Genomic DNA, 14,838 nt, shown 5'->3' with positions numbered 1-14,838 from the left:
TTGGTTTGGCCAAGGACTTTGTGAGCCTCATGCTCTGCCAGGGAGGAGGGGAAGCTGGGAGGAAGCAGAGACAGGACACCTGACCCAAACTGACCAAAGAGGTATTCCATACCACAGCACGTCATGCCCAGGATGTAACTGAGTTAGCCGGAAGGGCTGGGAGACTGCAGGGTTGGAGGAGGTATCGGTCAGAGCTTGGTCGGGCTGGGGGGGCAAGTTATTGGTCGGCTGGTGCTGAGGTGTTGTATTCTCTTCCCTTGTTATTTCCTTTATCATTATTATCATTGGTGGTAGCAGTAGTGATTTGTGTTATACCTTAGTTACTAAACTGTTCTTATCTCAACCCGTGGGAGTTGCATTCTTTTTGAGAGAGCAGGGGGAGGGCAAGAAAGGGGGGGAAGTGAGCAAACGAATTACCTGACTGGGTTTAAACCACGACACATACTGTCTGCAGTCATTCTTGACAATGGAAATAAGACTTTGAATATGAAATGGATGATGAAGATTCTTGATATCCTTGGTATCAAGGTGATTAAGTTCTACCACTGTTGGCAGTGGGAGATTTGTGGACCAGAGGTTTCCAGTTTCCTGTACTAAGGAAGGGATGTGGAAAGGGATATCTGAAGTACCATGTCCTGTTCTGGGGCCCCCAACATAAGAAGGATGCGGAGCTGTTGGAGCGAGTCCAGAGGAGGGCCATGAAGATGCTCCAAGGGCTGGAGCGCCTCTGCCATGGAGACAGGCTGAGAGAGCTGGGCTTGTTCAGCCTGGAGAAGAGAAGGCTCCAGGGAGACCCTAGAGCAGCTTCCAGTGCCTAAAGGGGCTGACAAGAAGCTCCTTGGAGAGGGGCTTTTGACAAGGGCCTGCAGGGACAGCACAAGGGGGATGGCTTTTAACTGACAGAGGGGAGATTGAAATTAGATCAGATAGTAGGAAGAAGTTCTTCTCTGTGAGGATGGTGAAGCCCTGTCACAGGTTGTTCAGAGAAGCTGTGGCTGCCCCATACCTGGCAGTGTTCAAGGCAAGGTTGGAGGGGTTGAGCAACCCGGTATAGTGGAAGGTGTCCTACCCATGGCAGGGGGCTGGAACTAGATGAGCTTTAAGGTCCCTTCCAACTCAAACCATTGAGAATTCTAAGATACAGGCTGGGCTGGCATGAACCTGTCAGCATCCAGCTCGAACAGGTCAAAGCCAACTATGGAGGCTGCACATCAGTGGATCAGAAAGACTGCAGGAATTTTTTGAGAGAAATAACTGGAGCTAAGAATTTGGCAGTTTGATCTTGCCAAGAGGGCAGTACTAACCGAGGCTGCCACAACTGCTCCAACCCTGTGGAGACAGGGCATGCCTGACATCTGGACACGCAGCAATGTTCAGCAGTTTGACCTTGACACAAACGAGTACCAAGAGCATTCATAAGTGTAACCCAACTTACAAGATGTAGATCTCCTGCAATTCTATATTTTATTTAACTTGATGAACCCATTAATGTTGTCAGAAACACAGGATTAAACTGTCAATGATCTGGAGAACCAAGGCCGCTAGAAGCAAACACGTCATGTTTTCAAATGAGTACAGATGATGGGGCTTGACTGTTCCATGGGTGCACTGCTGCTTTTATTTTTACTCAGTCCCAGGAGGCTACTTGAATTCAGATCTTTCCTAAAGTAAGCACCCCCCTCACCCCTACTTGGTGAATTTATTTCAACAGAGAAAAGAAAAGTAATACCCACATGAGCAGGGTTTTTCCTAAACTACATTAGTTCAAATAACAAGATTTTCTATTTCTCTGCTGTTTTAATTCTTTGTGGATTCAAGCACATCTGCTTTAAGCTTGCAGAATCGTAGGGATATTTACAGTAGTCAGACTAAATCACAAATACAATACAAGCATTTCTATCTAAACCTAATTTGGATTACATGATGATTTTAGTAGTTAGAACAACTTGCATTTCACTTTGATAAATAAAACCCCCAAGAGGTTTCAGTCTGAAAGCATCATGAAAGGCCAAATCTACAGATGGAACAGATATTTCATATAATCAAGCTCTTAGGTAAGACTATTTTGATCTAGCACTAAGGATAAATTGATTCCAGGTATTTTTTTTTTTTCCTTTCTGTAGTACAGTGTAATATTTACACCAGTGTTTGACTATGGGAAGTATTTTGATTGTTTTGATAGCTAGGTTGTAAATATGTATTGTCGCAGTGCAGCAGCCATCACCATACAAGAGGAAGCTATCACTATAACGCCTAACATAACATCTGAATAAGCAAATATTGAACCTCATCATTTCCCAGGTCTTGAATTCATAGTATTTCTTTAATACTAAACAGCATTGCATCTGTATTTTCCATGTTTCTTTATCTTACTTCTAGCGTGCTTCAAAACAGGTGCAACTACAAAAAAAATCCCCCCGAAAGTAAAGCAAAATACACCCTCAAAGATTTTACCCTTTCAGGAGCACTACAAATGGTCCCATTCGGTGACTAACTCCATGGCCAGTAGGGAGGACATCCGGTCATATTCCAGCCAACCTAGGAACAAGCTGGACCAAAGATCTCTTCTTGGCTGCTTGACCTGGGATGTTTTCTAAGGATAACTGAATCAATTCCAAGGATGATGACAGCAAGGTAGATGCCAAAATGCAAATCTCTTCTATAGGTGCTATGCAGTCTTCAAAACTGGGTTTGCTGGCGTGCAGCTCGCTGGGGTACATTTCTAAATAGACTTCAGTGACACAAATGCTGGTTGGAGACAGTGCATTGTGTCAACAGTCATGGGGTTGTGTCTTCCCATAGCTCTTTCATTTGCTCAAAGACTGAGTGCAAAAGTGTATTTGTGGGCTGGGGAAACAAAGAACAAATTGGAAAGAGGCCAATAACCCAGAAGAAACTACCAACTTCAAAAAGATAAAAGTTTACAACACAGTTAGTAAAAGAGTGATTTATGCTCAAAGGGATCATTTTGTTGTATCATACCATACCTAAATCCTTGTGCTGCATATAACATGCTTTAACAAGATGTTTCAGGACTCCCTTTGAAAAAGACAACCCTTATAAAGAGATGAGGTGGAAAAAGGGATAGCTCCTTACAAAGGAAAGGGCCAAAACAGAGCAATAAAGTCTGTGTGACAGATGATGAAATGAGCCCCAAATTGCTGCCATCTGTTAGCAACCTTTGCCCAGTGAAATGAATTTCATGTGAGGTCAAGAAATCCCAAACTGCCATTTCCTCATTGCTATTAATAAGGGCCAGGTGCCATATAAACCAACACTGGATCCAGATGTTCTTCATGTGGCTTTGATTACCCTTCTAGGCTTGGATAATGATAGTAGGGAAAGTATTACAGATGCACACACAAACATGTTTAATATTAATTTCTCTGCAGTTGAATTACTGGGCATTAGCAGCATTATACACCCTCCATCCTACTGAATGCTTGCAGGTCAGCTCTGTGGATGGCAACCCTGCGAGGTGTGGGGAGGGCAGTCCATCAGGATGAAGTTATGGCGTCTGCAGCTGCTACATGGGCTCCTGCCATGTTTTCTAAGATTGTGTATGAGAAGCAATGCTTTCTACAAGTGACAGCCAAGATACAGGCAACAGCTCTCATTTGAATTTCATCAACATCTTGTTGGATAGTCTTGAATGTCTAAAAAAGTATCGGTTTTCCCTCTTTCTGAAATGGACACACTCAGCGTAATACAGAAAGATGTGAAAATGTATGGTCATGTTGTTTGGTTAAGATTAAAATGCTATGGAAAAGCTAAGCATATCCACTATTTATGGCACTGATCAGTTGCATTTGCGTGCCAACCCAGTGCTACAGCACAGCAGAAGGAATTAGTAATTGTGCAGAATTAAGCATTATGCTGGATCGTATCCTGAAGGAGGAGTGTACATGCACTGTTGGTGCTTACTTAAGCTTATTTATATACTAGAGCAGGTCCTCGACTACAAAGTGAAGAAAACATTGTTTTAGAAGAGTCAGCATGGCTATGAAATTCAGCAGGAATGCAATAAGTATTTCACATCCTGGACTCTACAAGGATAATCATCTAAACAGTTACAACCCATGCTCAAAGAAAACACTCTAAAACAAATTATTCCAGAATTCTGTCTTCTAGTTTTGAGTCTTGCCAAACTCATCATCAGCACCACATTTCTTAGGGACTAAACAAACATCAAGCAAAACTGGATCTTGCCAAAACAAATGCAAAGACTTGTAGTACATCTCTCCAGTCATGTTAATGATACCTCCACAATGGAAACACAACATCTACAGGCTCATGAATATCTATGCCGAAATGTGGCAACAAATGCTGTGGCAGATACTTTTATGTGCAATGAAAACCACCACCAGCACACCACAGTGAATTCTCGTGAACAAGTGACAAAGGACAGAAACACCCATGTAAGTGGGAGAATATCTTCAACAAAAAAAACCCTCCCACTCTCACTTTGCCCATGAGACCTTTAATGGTGACCAATACCTACAGGAAATATTCCTACAGGATAAATCTAAGCACTGAATTCAAGGTTCTAAATAATCACTGCCTCTGGGGAGACATTGCTTATCAACATTTATAACCTTTTTTCTGATCCGCTGTTACAGAAACTGTGAAGTCTCTGCTGCTACCCCTTTCCTGACTCACAGGTGCTCACTACCTATTTTCTGCCAAGGAGCTTAAAAAAAAGATCAACCTCAGGAACTTCTTCCAGGCTCTACCATTTGGACTGGCATTTCTTGAAGACCTGACGCAAGATCAATGGAAGGGTAAGTCGCAAGAGCTTCTGGCTTCACCTTTTTTCTAGGAATGCTGTGTGTAAGTAGGACAATTTCAGTGCTCTGATTTGTAGTCTGAACCCTCAAAAACTGTACGAACATAAACGATGGAGCAGGGAATATTGGCACGGGAAAAGGAATGTTTCAAGCTGCCTTTGCTGCCAAAGACAGCATATTGTAAAGCTGAACCCTGGGTATTGGACAAATATAGCTGGGTATTTGAAAAATATTACTAAACTGCCAAGAAGCAAGATTTCTCATATTAAGTCACTTGTAGAATAAAGCTGTTGTTAGTATGGCCCAAACCAACAGCCCATGCTTGGAGAGGTCCCAGATACTGCTCTTACTCTGCGGTCTCTGGGGCATCATCCACACTACAACTTGTTCATGTCAAAGATGCGAAACAGCTAAGATCTGGTGGTGATTATCAGCTCGAGCACTGCTCCCATGGCACCTCTACCTTAACACAGTTAAATTCAGGCTTGAATATATGATGATCTTACATTCTGACTACTGCTTTGGCATGACATGGTGGCCCCACTAACAAATGCTGGGCTCTAAGAAGTGAGTGCTGTGTGATGGTACTTGCAGTCCTGCAGGGAGCAGTTGAGCTCTGATGGGATTACTAGTCCCAGCAGGTCAGACCCAGGCTAAGTCTGAGCAAAGCTATCATTTCTAAAGCAGTTCCCACAATCTCCACATTTATTTGTTGGGGCACATCATGATGCTCCTGTCCTGTCATCAAATCATGGTACAGAATCATAGAATCAGAATAGTTAGGGTTGGAAAGGACCTTAAGATCATCAAGTTCCAACCCCCCTGCCACGGGCAGGGACACTTCACTTTAAACCATGTCACCCAAGGCTCTGTCAAACCTGGCCTTAAACATCGCCAGGGATGGAGCATTCACAACTTCCTTAGGCAACCCATTCCAGTGCCTCACCACCCTCACAGTAAAGAACTATCCAATCTAAACTTCCCCTGTTTAAGTTTTAGCCCGTTACCCCTTGTCCGAATGAAGAGTCCCTCCCTAGAATCCCTATAGGCCCCCTTCAAATACTGGAAGGCTGCTCTGAGGTCTCCATGCAGCCTTCTCTTCTCCAGGCTGAACAGCCCCAACTTTCTCAGCCTATCATGTTCATATGGGAGGTGCGCCAGCCCCTTGATCAGCTTTGTGGCCCTTCTCTGCACTTGTTCCAACAGTTCCATGTCCTTTTTATGTTGAGGACACCAGAACTGCACACAATACTCCAAGTGAGGTCTCACAAAAGCAGAGCAGAGGGGCAGGATCACCTCCTTCGACATGCTGGTCACGCTCCTTTTGATGCAGCCCAGGATACAGTTGGCTTTCTGGGCTGTGAGTGCACACTGAAGCCGGCTCATGTTCATTTTCTCATCGACCAACACCCCCAAGTCCTTCTCCGCAGGGCTGCTCTGAATCTCTTCTCTGCCCAACCTGTAGCTGTGCCTGGGATTGCTCCGACCCAGGTATAGAACCTTGTACTTCTCATGATTAAACTTCATAAGGTTGGCATCAGCCCACTCACAAGTGTGTCAAGGTCCCTCTGGATGGCATTCCTTCCCTCCAGCGTATCAACTGAACCACACAGCTTGGTGTCATCAGCAAACTTGCTGAGGGCGCACTCAATCCCACTGTCCATGTCAGCGACGAAGATGTTGAACAAGACCGGTCCCAACACCGATCCCTGAGGGACACCACTCATTACTGGTCTCCAGGTGGACATTGAGCCATTGACCACAACTCTTTGTGTGTAGCCATCCAGCCAGTTCTTTATCCACCGAGTGGTCCATCCATCAAATTGATGTCTCTCCAATTTAGAGACAAGGATGTCGTGTGGGACAGTGTCAGATGCTTTGCACAAGTGCAGGTAGATGACATCAACTGCTCTACCCCTGTCCATCAGTTCTGTAGCCCCATCATAGAAGGCCACCAAATTGGTCAGGCAGGATTTCCCCTTAGTGAAGCCATGCTGGCTGTCACCAAGCACCTTGTTGTTTTTCATGTGCCTTAGCATGCCTTCCAGGAGAATCTGCTCCAAGATTTTGCCAGGCACAGAGGTGAGACTGACTGGTCTGTAGTTCCCCGGGTCATCCATTTTCCCCTTCTTGAAAATGGCGGTTATATTTCCCTTTTTCCAGTCATCGGGAACTTCACCTGACTGCCATGATTTCTCAAATACGATGGCCAGTGGCTTCGCAACTTCATTTGCCAGCTCCTTCAGGACCCATGGATGGATCTCATCAGGTCCCATGGACTTGTGCATGTTCAGGTTTTTAAGATGGTCTTGAACCAGATCCTCTCCTACAGTGGGCCCAAGGTCTTCGTTCTCACAGTCCCTGCATCTGCCTTCCAGGACTTGGGTGGTGTGGTCAGAGCATTTGCCAGTGAAGACCGAGGCAAAGAAGCCATTCAGAACCTCAGCCTTCTCCAAATCCAGGGTAGCCAGTTCTCCCGAGAGCTTCCTGAGGGGGCCCACATTGTCCCTAGTCTGTTTTTTATTTGCTATGTACCTGTAGAATCCCTTTCTGTTATCTTTAATACCTCTAGCTAAGTTTAATTCTAACTGGGCCTTAGCTTTCCTAACCTGGTCCCTAGCTTCCTGGACAACATCCCTGTACTCTTCCCATGCCACCTGTCCTTGCTTCCACTTATTATAAGCCTCTTTTTTCAATTGAATTTTCCTCAGGAGCTCCTTATCCATCCAAGGAGGTCTCCTGGCCCTCCTGCTGCACTTCCTTCTGGTTGGGATGCAACACTACTGAGCTTGTAGCAGGTGATCCTTGAATATCAACCAACAATCTTGGGCCCCTCTGCCCTCTAGGGCTGTACCCCATAGAACCTTACTAAGCAGGTTCCTGAAGAGGTCAAAGTCTGCTCTCTTGACGTCCAGGGCAGTGAGCTTGCTGCACGCTCTTCTCACTGTCCTGAGGATCTCAAATTCGAGCATCTCATGATCGCTGCATCCAAGGCTGCCCTGGAGTGTCACATTTCCAACGAGCCCTTCCCTGTTGGTGAGCACGAGGTCAAGCATGGCACCTCTCCTGTTGGCTCCTCTATTACTTGCAGAAGGAAGTTGTCTTCTACACAATCGAGGAACCTCCTGGATTGCTTGTGCTGGGCTGTACCCTCCTTCCAACAGATGTCAGGGTGGTTGAAGTCACCCACGAGAACAAGGGCCTGCGAGCGTGAGGCTTTTCCTATCTGTCTATAGAGTGCTTCATCCACAGAGCACTCTATAGAGATCAGGCGACCTATAACAGGTCCCCACAGTGATGTCTCCCATTGCTGTTCTCCCTTTAACCCTGACCCACAAACTCTCTGTTAACTGCTCACCTGTCCCCAGACAGAGCTCCATACTCTCCAGCCTATCCCTAACATAAAGGGCAACTCCCTTTCCCCGCCTGCCAGTTCTGTCTTTTCTAAAGAGCCTGTAACCTTCCATTCCAACACTCCAGTCATAGGAGCCATCCCACCATGTTTCTGCGATGCCTGCTATATCATACCCCCGTAGACGTGCACACATCTCTAATTCCTCTTGTTTGTTCCCCATGCTACGGGCGTTTGTATAGAGGCATCTGAGCCGAGCTCTAAATGAAGCCGGCTCATTGGCTGGAGCGGCTGGAATGTATCTACATTGCTCCGAGCATTTATTATAGGTTCTGGCAACTGGCTGGGTGTGTTGGGACGGAATGATGCCCCCCTTGCCCAACACATCTAGTTTAAAGCCTCCTTGACCAGTCTGGCAAGCCTCCTACCAAAACTGCTCTTCCCCTTCTTTATCAGACCAGCTCCACCAGCCCCCATTAGACCTGGCCTACAAACTTGGGTCCCGTGTTCAAGACACCCAAAACCTGACTATGGCACCACCCATTTAACCATTTATTAACCTGGCCAATCCTCCTAGCTTTTTTTAGGTCCTCCCCTGTATCCTGGAGAATTGATGAAAAGACTATCTGAGCTCCAGAGCCCCTAACCACCTCCCCCAGGGCTCTGTAGTCCTTCTTTATGGTCCCCAGGCTACTACTATCTATATCCTAGCACCCACATGTATCACCAGGAGTGGGTAATAGTCTGTGGGACTTACTAGAGCAGGCAGCCTCTCTGCCACATCCCTGGTGCCCGGTAGGCAACACACCTCCCTTGAGACGGGGTCTGGATGGCAGATGAGTGCTTCTGTCCCTTTTAGTGTAGAGTCCCCTACTACTACGACCCGCCGCTTTTTGCTGGCAGCACCAGTAGAGATCTTCTTTACCAAGACACCAGCCGGCTGTTTCTGGCTCGAGTACGTTTCCTCATCAGCCCCCTGCAGGACAACAAAGCTGTTCTGTGTGGGGACGGGGGATTTAGGGGGAAGCCCCTTGCTTTTGGTTGTCCTTTTCCTTCTTTTGTTGGTTTTTTTTTTGTCACTAATTCCCAGCTTCCCAGGTTAACGGCCTCCCTCTTTCCTTCATGAGGAAGGAAAAGCCTCTTTTTTCCTTTGGAGTTTCCTCAGCAGCTCCTTATCCATCCAAGGAGGTCTCCTGGCCCTCCTGCTGCACTTCCTTCTAGCTGGGATGCAACACTCCTTAGCTTGTAGCAGGTGATCCTTGAATATCAACCAACAATCTTGAGCCCCCCTGCCCTCTAGGCCTATATCCCATGGAACCTTACTAAGCAGGTTCCTGAAGAGGCCAAAGTCTGCTCTCTTGACGTCCAGGGCAGTGAGCTTGCTGCACGCTCTTCTCACTGTCCTGAGGATCTCAAATTCGAGCATCTCATGATTGCTGCATCCAAGGCTGCCCTGGAGCGTCACATTTCCAACGAGCCCTTCCCTGTTGGTGAGCACGAGGTCAAGCATGGCACCTCTCCTTGTTGGCTCCTCTATTACTTGCACAAGGAAGCTGTCTTCCACACAATCGAGAAACCTGGATTGCTTGTGCCAGGCTGTACAGTCCCTTCAACAGATATCAGGGTGCTTGAAGTCCCCCGTGAGAACAAGGGCCTGAGAGTGTGAGGCTGTTCCTATCTGTCTACAGAGTGCTCCATCCACAAAGTCCTCTTGATCAGTCAAGACCAGGTTTGCTCATCTAGCTCCAATCCCCCAAACCTCCCACTAGATCAGGTTGCTCCAAACCCCATCCAAATTGGCCTTCAACACTGTCAGGGAGGGGGCAGCCACAGCTTCTCTGAGCAACTTGTGCCAGGGTCTCACCATCCTCACAGGGAAAAATGTCTGCCTTGTATCTCATCTAAATCTCCCTTCTGTCAGTTTAAAGGAGCCCCTGAGACTCTGGGCTTTCTGGGCAGTGCAGGAGCACCCCACCAGATCTTCTAGAGATCCTGGAGCTGGCAGAACCTCCATTAGGGAGGTTGGCACAGTGATAGGACACGAGGCTGCCTCTACCTTTGCAAGACCTGGGTTCTTCTGGTGCCTGAGGCACTCCGAGCCCACTGCAGAAATAAGGGAGAACTGCCTGTATTTAATCTGTCTCCTGAAGAGACCTACAAAACAAGTGCTACATTATAATTATATACAGCTTTTGTATAGTTTCCTACATACAACCTCCCTCCAAAGCTGTGCCCCTTGCCCCCACTCCCCTAGGCAGAGGGTCTCTTGGGATGGGATGCCTGTATAATTTCTGCAACAACTCAGGAGCCTGCAGGTAGGAATCCAATCCAAAGCAATGTGTGAACCAGCGCCTTGGTCATTCCACCTAACTGAAACACATCTCAACACCTTCCCTTCCACTACAGCCGACAGCCAGCACGGTCAGCAGACAGCAGAGCTGCCATGTCCAGGGGTGCAGATGTGCCTTCTCCGAGACAGGACACTGCTCTCCTACAGCCGCTGTGTTTCAAATTTGTTATTATCAAAATGGGACATCGTAAAGAAGGGGAAAATACACTGAATACAGAAATGAGCTCTCAGAGCTCCTGGAGCCCTATGAGCACACATGACGCATGACCAAGCTTTGACTTTCCTTGTAACCACCCACAATAGATCTATAGGAATTGCTGCAAGTACTGCACATCCTGCTGTAAATGCTCTGACACTGCTTAATTTCTGTTTCTCTTTACACAAATAACATACATTAAAACAAAAAAGCACCCAGTAAACAGAAATCTCTAGAAGATGCTGGGCAGCTCCTTGAGCAAGGGGCTGTTTAAAAAATAAACCCAACCCCTTCAGCTGGTTTTGAAGTACATTAAAACTGATAAGTGCATTTTCCCCCCAAGTCCAAAGCGTGGCCGCAATGCTTTCACACAGAGCTTTGTTAAAAATGGAAGCGGCTTAAAAGTTGGAACTTGGCACACGTGTGTTTCTCAGCGAAGGCAGGACTTGGAAGACAAGAAACTGAACAAACTCCTGCCTGTTTCTAGCTGTGCAATCCAAAACATGATTAAGTACAGAGGAATGTGATTCAGGGAAGGCATGAATGGAGCGGGACTCTGCAGAAACCGTCCTGCCTTATGGCAGTTACCTCTTTGTGGGACAGTGGGAGCACAGGAAAAACCACGCTCCTCCCTGACAACTTTCTCAACTGCAGTTTTGGAAAATATCCCTGTTTAGTACAGTTCAGGATTAAAAACACCTAAGTGCTCTCTACTGTTTTAGTTCGTTAGACAGCATTTGCTCTCTTGTGCTGTTTATGTGCTCTCTGACATAGGACAGGATGACTAAATCCCCCTGGATGGACAGCACCAGGCCACCCAGTCCCCAGGCAAGCATCAGGAGAGGCTCTTGCACCTCTCCATTGCTCCCCTGCAGCAGCAGGTTTATGTGAAGCCACCAGACCCAGCCACTGTTGGTCTGTGTTTATTCGGGAAGGCTCTGACAGACTTCCACAGTGTTCGGCCTCCATTATCTGCTAGACACTGCATCAGAAAGAAAAGCAGCAATCTACTTTGCTCTGCTGCTGACTGAGCCACGCTCAATCCTCTTAGCTCTTCCTGCCGAGCTCAACACAGATGGCAAAACGTGCTGGGGAGGGCAGTGTGAGCCTGGAGAACTCACTAATGCTCCAGTGGTGTGGGGAGAGGGGTTTTCTTTCTCTGCAGACAGAAACCAGGTCTCTGCAGACATCAGCTCCATGCCTTGGTCTACACTTCTCTGCCAGTGTGACAGGAAGCACCACCTCATGATTCTGGGATTCGTCTCTTACCTGACACTCAACCACCAAAGAAGAGTGAAATCCATCAGAGCAAACAGACTTTCAAAAGAAGCAATCCTGACATGTATCCACGGCTATTCCCTGCCAAACCTTCCTCCTCATATCCAAAAAAAGTCATCTGCTGGGGCAGTGCTGCCAACTAAAAAACAGGGTAAGGTCTTCTTCACCTCCGATATCTTGTATCAGCACAGACCCAGCCTTCCTTTCCAAAATGTCTGCTGACAGATATACTCTGTAAGTATGAAGGCCTGTTTCCCTACATGACTTTAAATCTCTAACATCTAAATGGCTCTCTCATGAGATTTTCCAGATTTGATATCCTGCAGGAAGCCCATGAATATGACTCTTTTTTGTGAAGGCACTAACTCAAAGCTTATTCTAAAACTATGCCTTCCTTTATTAGTGAGTTGAACCATAGGCAGGAGTATTTCTGGCACCGGTACAAGATAATTTACGGTATCTAAGGCTGCAAGAATAGGCAACCTGATTTGGTTCTTTCCTTAAATTTAACCTGAATAGGCAGTTTAGCCTTATTCTACACTACGCTACTCAGGCTGTTCAATCCTACCCTCCAGAAGATGGTCTTCTACTCATTGCACAAAAGTTTTTCAGTTACAATTATAAATGAATGTCATTCAAGCAAGTTGGGTCTTATTAGCTACACAGCTGGAAGACATAACCCATCAATGCTGAGAGCCTGCTAATCATCCCCAGAGACAAAGGCACACCCTGCAGATGAATGAGGCCATGCAGTGTAAGAAGCTGACTTCCAGTGTTGAAGCATTAGGAGGAATTCTTCATAGTTTCGTTAAAATGCATCAGCATGTGATGGCAGGAGTCACCCAGATAGCATCAGTGATCCACACTGAAAGGTGTACAGAACCTTTGGCTGATGCAAAAATGGATGCAGAACTGAACAGCAGGCTGAGATTTGGATATCTACATGATGAGACTTCTTCAATTGTTACAGAGCTCTTTAGGGCTAGGAATTTCCCACTAACAGGTTTCTACATCTCTTGGGAAAGGGCATAGGTATCACCCTAGCTTCTTGCCTAGGCTCAGCTTTGCTAAAGCTGTTGGTTAAGGTGGTTCACCTCATTAAAGGAATGTGCACTGCTGCCCTTGCACTTCTCAAGCTGACAGAAAGCTATCTATCATCTCTATACTCTGAATCTGAATGATGGGAGGAAAGTGAGAACTCCTGACTCCTCTCCATGGGGTTAAGGAACAACCCTCCCATGATTTCCATGACTTCATGAGGACTGTTGAGTGAGAGAGTGTCCACTTTTTCTGACTGGTAACATAACCTCAAAATTCATGAGCCCGATCTGCTCCGCTGTGTCATATGGTTCCCACCATCTTCTGAAAGGAAAAGATTTCCATTCCAGTGTTTAAACACTCCCATGTGAGCTCCTCTGCTGTGAAGTCATTCCTGTGCCTGTTCGGCATTAGAGAAGTTCTCTTGTGCGTGTACGAGCGCTTGACGCTCCTCTGGATTTGTTGTATGAATTGTTCTAAACGCCAAAGACACCATACATGTGATGTATATCTTTCTGAATTCCTTTAACGTTTTTCTCAATATTGAACAGCACAGCTCCAATGGCTGTTCATTGGACTATAAAACAAAGAGGTTTTAATACTTAGCAGATTATTCAAGCCTCTCACCAGCTGTGACATGAAAACGATCCTGTTGTAAATTAAAATCTACGCTGGCAAAGATCTTTATTAGCTGGGACACAACAGTCTTAGCAGTAGTAGAGAATAGTGTGGTGAACTATGAATACCATGTGGCTTCATACTCCATTACTGGAATAATATCTGTACACAATGCACTGCTCCTCAAGGGTGTGACCAGGACTGGGGACACTGATTCCAAGGGGCAGTCCGGCATGGGAAAGACAGAAACTTTCAAAATCTTGATAGGAGATCAACTCTGAACATGGAACACAGAAGTTATTGGGCTTTCTTTAAATACCAGGATTAGAAATAGTGGCTCTCTCCTGACACAAACTCCTTATAGCTTGCCATGATTTTCTGACCAAGACTGGCCAAGAGACACAGAGCTTCTGGGCCTTCTGAGAACATGTTTGTGACTGGAGTCTGGTCTCTCAGATCCCACTCTGCTCACTTTGTTGCTGGAGATTAAAATCAGTTATCACAGTTTTCTGTAGGCACTTGGTTGTAACCTCAGCAGCCAAGTAACTTCTTATTAGCCTCCCAGGAGCAACAAAGATCTCCACTCAATGCTTAGACACACTATCACTCTGGCTGCAGATACATGAACAAACCAGGTTTAGTGTCTTGCTGCATGAGGTGAAATGCCAGCTCACGATGATAGCCAAGACATTCAAAATGGCCCCGACAACCTGAACACCTTCAGCCCCTGGAATACAGTGTATGCCGTTTCACATAAATGCAGAATGAACAAGATGGCTTTTTGTTCAGGAAGACTTTTTTGCTTGAACATGGTCAAGAAAGCAGACCCTCTTCCACCAATCTTTGTAAATCTCACTAGCAATATGAAGAAGGCAGAAGGGGATTGTCAGACTTAGCAGTGAAGGGAAATCAGAGATTCCTAAAAAGGATGTTGATGTTACTGCTCTTATGTGCTGTCAGTCCTGAACCAGTGATCATTATTCTGTCTATTTACCTTAACCCTTCATGTAAACTCATGTTGCCACCATATGCTCAATCCATCTCATCAAGGGTTGAAAGGATCCTCACTTCAGATCACCAAGACGCTTGGGCTTTCTCTTCCACAGAATCTAGATGGTGCTCTGTGTTTCCCCTCATACATGGTCCTGCTGTTTCTGGATTAGGCTGTAAACCTTTGTGAGGTACTAACCAGACTAGGCCCTTCTCCTCTAGTTTCTTT

General features: G+C 46.1%; 1 protein-coding gene across 11 annotated transcripts in view; it reads right to left on the bottom strand.

Moving 5' to 3' along the window:
- Positions 1–14,838, bottom strand: part of DTNB (dystrobrevin beta) — a 199,838-nt gene that overhangs the window by 43,597 nt on the left and 141,403 nt on the right. The gene's annotated exons all lie outside the window — the stretch shown is intronic.

This window comes from Pezoporus occidentalis, unplaced genomic scaffold (genome assembly GCF_034315485.1).
Source record: "Pezoporus occidentalis ecotype Australia unplaced genomic scaffold, CSIRO_AGI_Poc_V1 ctg244, whole genome shotgun sequence".
Lineage (NCBI taxonomy): Eukaryota > Metazoa > Chordata > Aves > Psittaciformes > Psittacidae > Pezoporus > Pezoporus occidentalis.
This window is presented reverse-complemented; position numbering and strand designations above follow the sequence as displayed.